Raw genomic sequence first — 13,553 nt, forward strand, 5'->3', positions numbered from 1 at the left:
ACTGGGTAATTTATGAAGAACAGAAATTTATTTTCTCACAGTTCTGGAGGCTGGGAAGTCCAAGATCAAGGTGCTGGCATCCGGTGAGGGCCTTCTTGCTGTGTATCCCATGGCAGAAGGTGGAATGGCAAAAGAGCACCCAGGCACAGAGGAAGAGAGCTGAGCTTGCTTTTATAACAAACCCACTCTCCTGGGTTAATCCATAGATGAGGGCAGAGCCTTCATGACCTAATCTCCTCTTAAAGTTTCTACCTCTTAACACTGTTGCATTGAGGATTAAGCTTCCAAGGCATGAACTTTGTAGAACACTTTCAAATCATAGCAGGTAAATTCCTAATTTGTAAAATGAGGAAAATAATAGTACCCACCACAGAGAGTTGTTATGTAGGTGAAAATGAGGTCATGCATATGCAGTGCTTCGCACAGTATATGACACCTAGTAGAGGCTCAGTGAGCATGAGATGAAATTCAATTCACTGGGGCCAACAGCCAGACACCGCTAGGAAGGGAACCCCAGGCACAAAGGGCTAAAGGCAATAATAACTGTGGCTGAGCTTGGAGAGGAGAGGATGTGGGTGAAAACTGGCAGAAAATGAGATAGGCAGAGTGGTAACAAGGTATGTGGATCTTCTGTTGGGGAAAAAAATTGTATAGCAAAGCTCCAAATAGTATTATTATTTTATATATGCATATATATATTCATATATGTATATTCTATATCTACAAGTACATATACACTACGTGTTACCATCAGAGTCTTTTCTATGGTTTGCTAAACCTATGACAGGGATATTTCCTGAGCCACTGTATCTTTTTTTTTTTTTTGGAGACAGGGTCTCACCCTGTCACCCAGGCTGAAGTGCAGTCCCACAATCTCAGCTCACTGCAGCCTCCTCCTCCTGAGTTCAAGCGATTCTCCTGCCTCAGCCCCCTAAGTAGCTGGATTACAGGCACCCACCACCACGCCTGGTTAATTTTTGTATTTTTAGTAGAGATGGGGTTTCGCCATGTTGGCCAGGCTGGTCTAAAACTCCTGACCGCAGATGATCTGCCCCCCTAGGCCTCCCAAAGTGCTGGGATTACAGGTGTGAGCCACCACACCAACCTGTTTCTCCACTCCAGTGTCCATGCCAGCTGCAACTGTACTTTGCGTCAACCAGTATTCAAGGGAGGACTCTGATTGGTTCAGTTCATCTTTTCAAGCCAAGCCCATGAGTTGTGCTCTGCTTGGAACAGGGGTTTGCCCATCCAATCAGCTGTATCCAGGGCTAGAGGGAAAGTGGAATCCCATGCTTCAGAACCTGCCCTTTCGTGTAACAGGAGCTGAGACCATGAAATCTGCCACAGATGAGACCACACTGAGTAAGCAGCATCCTGAGTTATATCTATCTGTTGGAGGGACGGAGGAGAAAAGGCAGGCAGGTGTAAGATATGAGTGGCCAACTGTCCCAGTTTGCCTGGGACTAGGTTTAAATTTTTAATAGTAGTGAAATGTACATGTCAAAACATTTACCGTTCTAATGACTTTCAAGCATGCTGGTCTGTGGTGTCATTGTGCAAACATCATCACCATCAATCTCTAGACCTTTTCATCTTTCCAAACTAAAACTGCACACATTATACACTAATTCCCCATTTTCCTTCTCCCTAGCCCCTGGCAACCATCTCCTGTCTGCCTCTATGAATCTGACTACTCTAAGTACCTCCTATAGGTGGAATCATACAGCATTTGTCCTTTTGTGACTGGCTTATTTCATGTAGCATAATGTCCTTGGAGTTCCTCTATGTTGTAGCATGTGTCAGAATTTCTTTCCTTTTGCAAGCTGAATAATATTCCACGTCTTGTTAACTTATTTATTCATCAATAGACCCTTGAGTTAGTTCTGCCTTTTAGACTGTTATGGGTGGGACAGGCTCAGTTTTAACACTAAAAGTCTTGTGTCCCAAGAAATTTCTCAGTCCTGGGCAAACTGGGACAACTGGTCATCCCAGACATAGACCCAGCTAGCATACCCAAAACCAGGACGCCAGCACAAGCAGCCAAGGGCATCACCACCAGGGAAACTCCGCCTGCACAGGGCATGATTTTGGTGTCCCAGGAAAGGTGACTCTTCCCACACAGCCTTGGAGAACTAAGCAGGCTAAAGAGAGGTGGTTATCAGAGATCCTTAATGGAGCAGTCAATTCTCAGTGAGAGAATTCATTGTCCAAATGGGACACTGAACATAATAACCTCACACACACACACATCCTCACAGTCCACAGCATTCGGTTTTGCCTAAGCCTGGCCTTATTCTTAAATACCAAAGTGCATCAATGATTTAACTCCTACGAAGCTGAGAGGGTTTTCCCTTCACAAGAAACCTTATAAAAATCATGCATTTCTCAGTAAATAGATCTGTTTCTTCCCTCATGTATTTTATTTTTATTTTTATTTTTTTGAGACAGAGTCTTGCTCTGTCACCCAGGCTGGAGTGCAGTGGCACAAACTCGGCTCACTGCAAGCTCCGCCTCCCGGGTTCACGCCATTCTCCTGCCTCAGCCTCCCGAGTAGCTGGGACTACAGATGCCCGCCACCATGCCCGGCTAATGTTTTTGTATTTTTAGTGGAGATGGGGTTTCACCGTGTTAGCCAGGATGGTCTCGATCTGCTGACCTCGTGATCCGCCTGCCTCAGCCTCCCAAAGTGCTAGGATTACAGGAGTGAGCCACCACGCCTGGTCTGTTTTTTGTTTTTTTGAGACAAGGTCTCACTCTGTGGCCCAGGCTGGAGTGCAATGGCGTGATCACAGATCACTGCAGCCTCAACTTCCCAGGCTCAAGCAATCCTGCCATCTTAGCCTCCTGAGTTCTTTGTACTACAGGTATGCACCACACACCCAGCTAATTTTTTTTTTTTTTTTAATAGAGATGGGGTTTCACCATGTTGCCCAGGCTGATCTCGAATTTCTGGGCTCAAGTTATTCACCCACCTCCCCCTCCCAAAGTGCTGGGATTATAGGCATGAGCCACCGTGCCCAGTCCTCCTGTTTTTTGTTCACTATTTCTTAAATGTGCTAGCTGCCAAATGTACCACTTTTCTATATATTTTTTTCACACTGCATTGCTTGCAAGAAAACAGAATGCTTAGTTTCTGGCGTTAAACACTTGTGTTTTTTTTTTTTTTGTTGTTGTTTTTTTTGTATTAGCTTCAGTACAATTGACAAGGCGTCTGTTTTTCATGGTCTGTAACAAGGTTTGTTGTGTGCTAAGAATGAGAACAGTAGGTTTTGGGGAGGTGTAATGTTCTATTTGCATTGCTTTCCCAACTGCTAGTGCTGACAGATTTGAGCATCTTTCAGGTCTGAAATATTTTAAATCTTTCATGGCATTGGAGATGGGTGGAGGGAAAAAGTGTCTTTTTTCTAAAATACATGCTTAATCTGTTTAGCATGGAATCAAACCATACTTTTTGTACTTTAAATCTCACATTTTAGATTTCAACTGCATTATATTGTCTTGTGTTTATGGATAGTGTGGGATGCAGGACTTTTTAAAGAGCATTTTTATAGACTCTTTAGTTAATTTTCCTATTTTCATTAAGTAAAAACCCTTATCTCCTAAAAAGAGGTTTCACCAACAAATATTAGGTGAACAGGATACGCGGTAAATAAGTTGAAAAAACTCAGTGATAGTGATGTGATATTGATCATCATAAATAAAATAAACAGGCAACCGGGCCTGTTTCTCAGGATCAGACAGCTATAAGTAGCTTCACTTCAAGGGATCAGAATTGTCAGGGAGCATTACTGGTTCCTGCTGAAGAGTGAGTCTACTTTACCCACGGCTCACCCTCCAGCTCAACACATCAATGCATAAGAACCCCTACATGGCTGGGACTGATTAATGATTTTAAAATTTAAATTATGTGTAATTATATTTCAGGAGATAAAAGCTCCCCTGGGGCTCAACCCTGGTGATTTATAGTGGAGTCACAGAGCCATTTATACATCCAGCAGCAGAATGTTGGGGAACAGTGCTTTGTCACTTCATGGGGTGCAGTGACACCCCTTCCCACCCCAAATTTATTAATCAGGAGATTTAGGTGGCCTTCTGAGGTGGGTGCATATTGCTGGCACTAGCCTGGGTTCTGTTCCCTCTCCTACCAGTAAAAGCCCAGATGTCCCCCACCGAAAGGGGCGTAGGATCATTGTGGTACATAAACTGATGGTTTATAAGCTCTCATCTTTGCATTCACTACAAAAAAATTATTTAAATTTCATATTTGCTTTAAAATTTCTTCGAGTTTTAAATGTAAAAACAATACATGCACAGGTTTTAAATGTTAAACCCTGCAAAAAAATATACAGTGGAAAGTAAGTCTCCCTCCTCCCTTGACCTTCAGGTTCTTAGTTCTCCTCCCTAGAGGAACCACTGTTACCATTTTTATTAATATATTTCTAGAAATATTCTATGCTAATACAAGTATAGTTATAAATATATGGCCCCCATTTTTATAGAAGTGGTAGTATGCTACACACATTGTTCTGTACCTTGATTTTTTAAATTAAACTTTTAAAGGTATTGTTGGTTCATATGCAAATATAAGAAATACAGACATTCCTAGACTTAGGACAGGGTTACGTCGCAGTAGATCCATCATCAGCTGAAAATATGGTAAGTCAGAAATGCATTTAATACACCTAACCTACTAAGCATCATAGCTTAGCCTAGCCTACCTTAAACATGCTCAGAACACTTACATTGGCCTTCATTTGGGCAAAATCATCTGGCAACACAAGACCCTGTAGAGTATTGGTTGGTTACCCTCATGGTGGCACAGCTGACTGGGAGCTGCGGCTCACTCCCCCTTGCCCAGCATCAAAAGAGAGTATCATACTGCATATCACTAGCCCGAGAAAGGGTCAAGATTCAAAATTTGAAGTATGGTTTCTACTAAATAGGTATCACTTTCACAGCATGGTAAAGTTGGAAAAATAGTTAAGTCAAACCATCATAACTCAGGGAATCGATGTAATATAGGGAGACCAGGGCACTCTTCATCCAGTTTCCCCCAATGGTAACATCTTGCAAAACTGTTGTACAGTATCACAACCAGGATATTGACGTTGATATAATCCATTGACCTTATTCAGATTTTGCCACTTTTACTAGTACTCTTTTATATATGTACCTATCTTTATACAATTTTATCATATGTATAGGCTCAGGATCCACCACCACAGTCAAAGTTCAGAACAGTTCCATCCTAATAGGGATCTCTTATGTTTCCCTTTTATAACCATACCCAGCTTTTCCCTGTCCCTTCTGCCATCCTGAATCCCCTGGAAACCACTAATCTCTCCATTTCCAAAATGTTGTCTTTTCAGAAATGTTATATAAATGAAAATATGCAGTATATTATCTTTTAGTATTGACTTTTTTTTCTCCCAACACAATTTCCTGGAGATTCATCCAAGTTATTGCATAATAAATGCACAGCTATTAGTCATGCAATAGCTTATTGCTTTTTATTGATGAATAGTATTCCATGATATGAATGTATTACAGTTTGTTTTGCCGTCAACCTGTTGAAGGACATCTAGGTTGTTTCCAGATTTGGATTATTATGAATAAAGTTGCTAGGAGCATTCGTGTACAAGTTTTTGCGTGAACATAAGTTCTCATTTCTCTGGGATTAATGCCCAAGAGTACAATGGCTAGGTCATATGGTAATTGCACATTTAATTTTGTAAGAAATTACCAATCTGTTTTCCAGAGTGATTGTACCATTTTATGTTCCTATCAGCAATCCAGTTTCTTTGCATCCTCACCAGCATTTGGTGTTGTCACTATTTCTCCTACAAATAGGAACAGTTTCATTTCTTCTCAAACTGTATGCCTTCTGTTTCTTTTTCTTACTTGTCACAGTGCTTTTTCTCAATTAATATATTACTTGGGGATCAGATCAGACCAGCAACTTAGATCAACCTCATGTTTTTAATGCATTTGTAGTATTCCATAGTAAAATCACCAAAATTTATTTTGCTAGTGTCCTATTGATAGGCCTTTAGTTGATTTCAATCTTTTGCTATTAGGAACAGTGCTCCAATGAATATCCTTACACATGTCTTTTCACACATGTGCAGGGTGTTACAGAAAAAATATATAGAAATAAAATTGCTTCATCAAAGAGTATATTCACTTAACATTTTGACAGTGCTAAATTGCCCTCCAAAGAGTTAGACCCAATTTATAGTCCTATCCAATATATTGTCCTCTCAAACTAAATTTAAAGATCATTGCCAACCTGAAAAGTGAAAAAATGACATATTCTGGTTATAGTTGCTAAATTTTGAGGTAAGCTTAAACTTTGCTTGAAATAAAACCAAATTTATAAAACTAAAAAGTGGCTTTGTAAAAATAGAGAAGTACTATATTATCTTTTTATGTATCAAAGTTAGATAATATTACTATTTTTTATTCAACCAAATTCTTCAGGCTGTGTTTTTAAAACAAGATTGGGCTCATTTCACATTTCTTTTAAGTATCTAGGGGGCGCTGTAGCTGAGGCCTTTTAGCAAACAGTCCCCAAACTCTAGTACTGCTCCTGTCTTCAAGGAACTTGCAGTGTAGCAACAGAGTCGAAATAACTTCACTGTATTGCAGTAAGTACTAGGATAACTGTTTAGAGTAGATGCTGTATCTACAGTACAGAGAGAAAAGGAATTTAGCTGAAGCTGGAGGTTAGAGAATGCTTTGAGGAGGAGAGAACATCTGAGCTGAAGAGTGAAGGCACTCCAGGCAGAGGGAACAGCATGAATGAACTTCAGGAGTGAGAATGACAGAAATTCAGCATTTCCAGAGGGGCAGGGAGAATATTAGGCCAAAACTGCAGGCAGGAGCCCAGTTAGAAGCAAAGATCTAGCTCTCTCCTGCAGGCTGCAGGGACCATTGATGGTTTTAAGGAGAAAATAGTCAGGTTTGCATTTTAATTGCTTGCTGTTTGTGTGTTGTGCAGACCTGGATATATAGGCATTCAGATAACTATACCTTTTTGGTGTGCCTGAAATAGTTCGTAATAATAAAAACTGAATGTTCTTATACATAAAAACTTTTCCTAATCAAGTCATTGCCATTTGTATTCATTTCCTGTTATTGCAATAACAAATTATCACACACTTAGTGGTTTACAACTGTATAAATTTATTATCTTACAGTTCTAGGGGGCAGAAGTCTGAGATGGGTCTCACTGGGCTAAAATCACAATGTTAGCAGAGCTGCGCTATTCTGGATAATCCATTTCCTTACTTTTCCATCTTCTAGAGGCCACCTGCATTCCTTGGGTCATGGCCCTTCCTCTATCTTCAGAGTCAGCAGTGTAGCATCTCCAGACCCCTGACTTCTGCTCTTGCCTCCCTCTTTCACTTAGAAGAATCAATGTGAGTCCATTGGGCTGACCCCAATGACCCAGCATAATCTCTTCATCTCAGACTCGACTGATTAGCAACCTTAATTCCATCTGTAACCTTAATTGTCCTTTGACAGGTAACATAATAGATTCCCAGGTTCCAGGGACTATGACTTGGACATCTTTGGGGAGAACTATTATTTTGCCTGTCACCTCATTTATTCAACATTTTTAAAAAATTGAATGGTGGCGAAAAGATGCATAACATAAAATTTACCATTTTAACCATTTTAAGAGTAGAGTTCAGTGGCACTACATACATTCACATTGTTGTACAACCATCACCAGCATCCATCTCCAGGACAGGACTTTCTAATCTTCCCAGGCTGAAACTCTGTACTCCTTAGAAAATAATTCCCCATTCTCCCCTCCACCTCCCATTCCCTAGCCACCATCATTCCACATTCTATCTCTGAATTTGACTATACTCTAGATGACTCATTCAACACCTATTGAATAACTACTATGGGCTAAGCACCCTGCCACAAACTGGAGAATCAAAGATGAAAAAAGACATAGTCGGCCAGGCGCGGTGGCTCATGCCTGTAATCCCAGCACTTTGGGAGGCCGAGGCGGGCGGATCACAAGGTCAGAAGATCGAGACCATCCTGGCTAACACGGTGAAATCCCGTCTCTACTAAAAATACAAAAAATTAGCCGGGCATGGTGGTGGGCATCTGTAGTCCCAGCTACTTGGGAGGCTGAGGCAGGAGAATGGCATGAACCTGGGAGGCGGAGCTTGCAGTGAGCCAAGATTGCGCCACTGCACTCCAGTCTGGGCGACAGAGCGAGACTCCGTCTCAGAAAAAAAAAAAAAAAAGAAAAAAGACATGGTTCCCAGTCTCAAAAGATTTCATCAAGACTCAGGGGGAATGGCTGGGTGAGGTCACTCACGCCTGTAATCCCAGCACTTTGGCAGGCAAAGGCAGGCTGATTACTTGAGGCGAGGAATTCAAGACCAGCCTGGCCAATATGATGAAACCCCATCTCTACTAAAAATACAAAAATTAGCCAGGCATGGTGATACACGCTTGTAATCCCACCTATTCAGGAGGTTGAGGCAGGATAATTGCTTGAACCTGGGAGGCAGAGGTTGCAGTGAGCCTAGATTGCACCACTGAACTCTAGCATGGGTGACAAAACGAGACTCTGTCTCAAAAACAAAACAAAACAAAACAAAATTTAAAAAAAAGAAAAAGAAAAAGCAACATCAAGGATATGCATGCACAGAGGAAAGGCCATGTGTGAGGACACAGCGAGAGGGCAGCCATATTGCCATCCCCATCAAGTTACCAATGACTTGCTTCACAGAATTGGAAAAAACTACTTTCAAGTTCATATGGAACCAAAAAAGAGCCTGCATTACCAAGACAATCCTAAGCCAAAAGAACAAAGTTTGAGGCATCATGCTACCTGACTTCAAACTATACTACAAGGCTACAGTAACCAAAACAGCATGGTACTGGTACCAAAACAGAGATATAGATCAACAGAACAGAACAGAGCTCTCAGAAATAATACCACACGTCTATAGCCATCTGATCTTTGACAAATCTGACAAAAACAAGAAATGGGGAAAAGATTCCCTGTTTAATAAATGGTGCTACTTTAATAAATGGGAAAACTTGCTAGCCATATATAGAAAGCTGAAACTGGATCCCTTCCTTACACCTTATACAAAAATTAATTCAAGATGGATTAAAGACTTAAATATTAGACCTAAAACCTTAAAAACCCTGGAAGAAAACCTAGGCAATACTATTCAGGACATAGGCATGGGTAAGGACTTCATGTCTAAAACACCAAAAGCAATGGCAATAAAAGTCAAAATTGACAAATGGGATCTAATTAAACTAAAGAGCCTCTGCACAGCAAAAGAAACTACCATCAGAGTGAGCAGGCAACCTACAGAATAGGAGAAAATTTTTGCAATCTACTCATCTGACAAAGGGCTAATATCCAGAATCTACAAAGAACACCAACTTATAAGAAGAAACACAACCCCATCAAAAAGTAGGCAAAGGATATGAATGGACACTTCTCAAAAGAAGACATTTATGCAGCCAACAGACACATGAAAAAATGCTTGTCATCGCTGGCCATCAGCGAAATGCAAATCAAAACCACAATGAGATACCATCTCACACCAGTTTGAATGGTGATCATTAAAAAGTCAGGAAACAACAGGTGCTGGAGAGGATGTGGAGAAATAGGAACACTTTTACACTGTTGATAGGACATTCAGCCCCACCATTCAGCCATTGTGGAAGACAGTGTGGCGATTCCTAGATTCCTAGGATCTAGAACTAGAAATACCATTTGACCCAACCATCCCATTACCAGGTATATACCCAAAGGATTATAAATCATGCTGCTATAAAGACACATGCACACGTATGTTTAATGTGGAACTATTCACAATAGCAAAGACTTGGAACTAACCCAAATGTCCATCAATGATAGACTAGATTAAGAAAATATGGCACATATACACCATGGAATACTATGCAGCCATAAAAAAGGATGAGTTCATATCCTTTGTAGGGACATGGGCAAAGCTGGAAACCATCATTCTCAGCAAACTATCGCAAGAACAAAAAACCAAACACTGCATGTTCTCACTCATAGGTGGGAATTGAACAATGAGAACACTAGGATGCAGGAAGGGGAACATCACGCACTGGGGCCTGTCATGAGGTGGGGGGAGGGGGGAGGGATAGCATTTGGAGATATACCTAATGTAAATGATGAGTTAATGGGTGTAGCACACCAACATGGCACATGTATACATGTGTAACAAACCTGCACGTTGTGCACATGTACCCCAGAACTTAAAGTATAAAAAAAAAAGACTTGGGGGGAAATGCATAGACTAAAATGCAGTTCCATCCTTTACCTACAGATCTCAGTCCCAGCTTCTTGCAAGTATGCACGGTCCTGCACAGCCAGGTCTTGAGTCCATCTTTCCAGCTGTGTGGACCTTGTGTTGTGTCTAGTACAGTTTCAGGTCCTGAGAATAGAAATATAAATGAACTGTGGTTTTGGTTTCATTATTTGCAGCCTGCATCATCCTTTCTTGGATTCACTTTAATTATGCTTTTTGATAAAATATTCTCTTGAGTAATTATTCCTAGAAAATCTATGGATCACAAAATTTATGAGTGCTGGCCTATTTAAACATTTCCATATTTTGACCTCACACTTGATTGCTATTTTTACCGGTTATAGAATTCTAAGTTCAAAATAATTTTCCCCCAGAACTTTGAATATGTTGCACTGTCTTCTAATATTCTGAGTTTCTGATAAGAAATCTGATATCAGTGGCAGGTGTGGTAGCTCACTCCTGTAATCCCAGCACCTTGGGAGGCCCAAGCAGTTGGATCTTGAGCTCAGGAATTCGAGACCAGCCTAGGCAACATAGTAAGACCTTGTCTCTATGAAAAATACAAAAAATTAGCTGGGTGTGGTGGCACACACCTTTGATCCCAGCTAATTAGGAGGCTGAGGTGGAAGGACTGCTTAAGAGCCCAGGAAGTAGAGGTTGCAGTGAGCCGAGGTCACACCACTGCACTTCAGTCTGAGTGACACAGAGTGAGACCTTGTCTCAAAAACAAACAAACAAACAAACAAAACTGCTATCAATTCAATTCTTAAGAGTTCTTTTGTCAGTAACCTGTTCATCCTCTCTGAAATGTTTAGGGTTGGAAATGTTTAGGGTTTTCTTTTTATCCTTTAATTTATAAATTGCAAGCATAATGTGTCTGGGTGTAGATATTCTTTTCATTTATTCTGCATAGATCTGAGTAAGCCCTTTTAATCCAAGAATTTATTTCTTCAGTCTGGAGAAATTTTTTTGTATTATTTCTTTCATTACTTTTTTTCTCTCCATTCTCTCCGGTCTCTCCTAGCCTATTAACTGAACATTGATATTTCTGGATCCATTTAACAAGTCTCAACTTTTCTGTCATAGGCTCTATCATTCTTTACTTTTGTAAGACACTGTGGGAAAATCCCTCAACTTGATCTTTTAGCTCATTTTCAATTGAGTCTATTCTGCTATGTGCCCTACCTATTAAGTTGTGGAGGGTTTATTTTATGGTAATGATAATATTTTTAAATTTCCAAAAACAGAGTGGTTTATTTATTAGCAGTTTCTTCTTTCTGATAATATTAATTATAATTATTTTAAAGTCTTTTGATTGCTGTATGAATTCTGTGTTTTGGGTACTCATTTTTCTGTTTGTTGAGTTTGATGTTTTGTGTGTGTATTGTGTTTCCCAAACTGCTGATGATTCTTAAGTATCTATTAATACTTATAATTGGAAGTTGTAATTGAATATCTGTCTATATCAGTCCATCTATCATTTATCTGTTTTTTAGTTCAAAAGTAAATCTTGGGTCTCCTAATGACAGACTACAAAGTTAGGAAAGGATAATATGTTTGCCTTCTGAGTGAGAGGAACTCTCAGGGTCATTGTAACTTACCTGAAATACCTCCCTCCTTTTTGGTCCCAGTTTCAGAAGTCCTGTTTCAGAGAGCTCTACTCAAGGCTTTATCCTGGTGGTGGGGGTGGGGAAGGTAATGCCAGCTTCTGAGTCAGCATATGTGGGAAAAGATCTTTTTCTTTTATTTTTCTTAACTTTGTATTAAAATGTAGCATATATCAGAAAGTTGCTCAAAGTTAACACATCCTTATAACGAGCACCAAGATCAAGAAACAGAACAACTAGGGGCCTTGCATCCCCTTCCAGTCACTGTACCTCCAAGGGTAATCATTGTCCTAACATCTATTACGGTAGATTTATTAAATATTACTTGATTAAAATATTATCTCTATTAAAAGATTATCAATGGATTCATACTCTTTCATATCTGACTTCTTTCACATAGCATGTTTGTGAGATTAATCCACCTTGTTCTGTGTGGTTGTGGTTTCTTCATGCTTGTTGATGTATAGCATTCCATTTTATGAACAAACATTTATCTATTCCTTTTCCTGTTGATGTACATTTGGGTAGTTTGCAGCTTGAGGCTATTGTTAGTAGTACTTACTCATATGTTTTGATGAACATATGTATGGACTTCTTTTGGAACAGGAATTGTTGGGTCATAGGGTAGCTACATGTTGGCTTTAGAAGATAGGGCCAACAGTTTTCTACAGTGATTGGACCATTTTACACTTCTGCGAGGGTGTTCCACTTGATTCACAGCCTTGCCAACGCTTTTCTGTCCTTTTCATTTTAGCCATTCTGGTGGGTGGTATTGCATTTGGGTTTTAATTTAAATTTTCTTCATGACTAATGAAGTTGGAGACATTTTTATGAGTTAAATTTTCTATGCTCTTTTTTTCTCAGCTTTTTATTATGAAAATCTTAAAACACAGAAAAGTTGAAAGGCTGGCATAATGAACATGCATATACTTAGTACCTAGATTTAAACAATTGTTAGCCTTTTGCTATATTTGCTTCATGTGTGTGTATATGCATATATATACACATACACATAATTGTTTTGCTGATCCATTGTAGAGGAAGTTGCAATCATAATGACACTTGACTCATAATTACACCAGTATCTCCTAGAAATAGATATTTTTCTACATAACCATAAAACCATGATCATATATAACACAATTAACAATAATTTCCTAAAAATACTGTGTAATGGTCTGTGTGCAAGTCTCCCCAGTTGTCCTTAAAGTACCCGTAATCTACTTTTTTGAACCAGAAGCCAATCAAGGCCAAATCCTTGCATTTTGATTGTTATAGCGCTTTAAACAGATCCCTCATCTTCCCCACCTCTCACCCACGACATTGATTTTTTTGGAGAGCCAAATTCTGTTCCAGTTATCTATATAAAAATTTTTTAAACCCCAAAACCTTAGCAGCTTAAAACAATTATTTTATTATATTTTATAATTTTGTCAATCATAATCAGGCAGGGCTCAGTCAAGTGATTCTTCTTTTTCACATGCCATTGACAAGGTCACTTGGTGGTATCCACTTGTTATATGGACTGGTCTGGAGGCTCCAAGATGGCTTCTGCATACTCATGTCCAAGACCTTGGTTGGGATGGCAGGAAGGCTGTGATCAGCTGGGACT

General features: G+C 39.8%; 1 protein-coding gene across 1 annotated transcript in view; it reads left to right on the forward strand.

The window, feature by feature from the left end:
* The window catches only part of GINS3 (GINS complex subunit 3), a 69,362-nt gene that overhangs the window by 30,290 nt on the left and 25,519 nt on the right, over positions 1-13,553 (forward strand). The window lies entirely within an intron of this gene.

This window comes from Macaca mulatta, chromosome 20, assembly GCF_049350105.2.
Source record: "Macaca mulatta isolate MMU2019108-1 chromosome 20, T2T-MMU8v2.0, whole genome shotgun sequence".
Lineage (NCBI taxonomy): Eukaryota > Metazoa > Chordata > Mammalia > Primates > Cercopithecidae > Macaca > Macaca mulatta.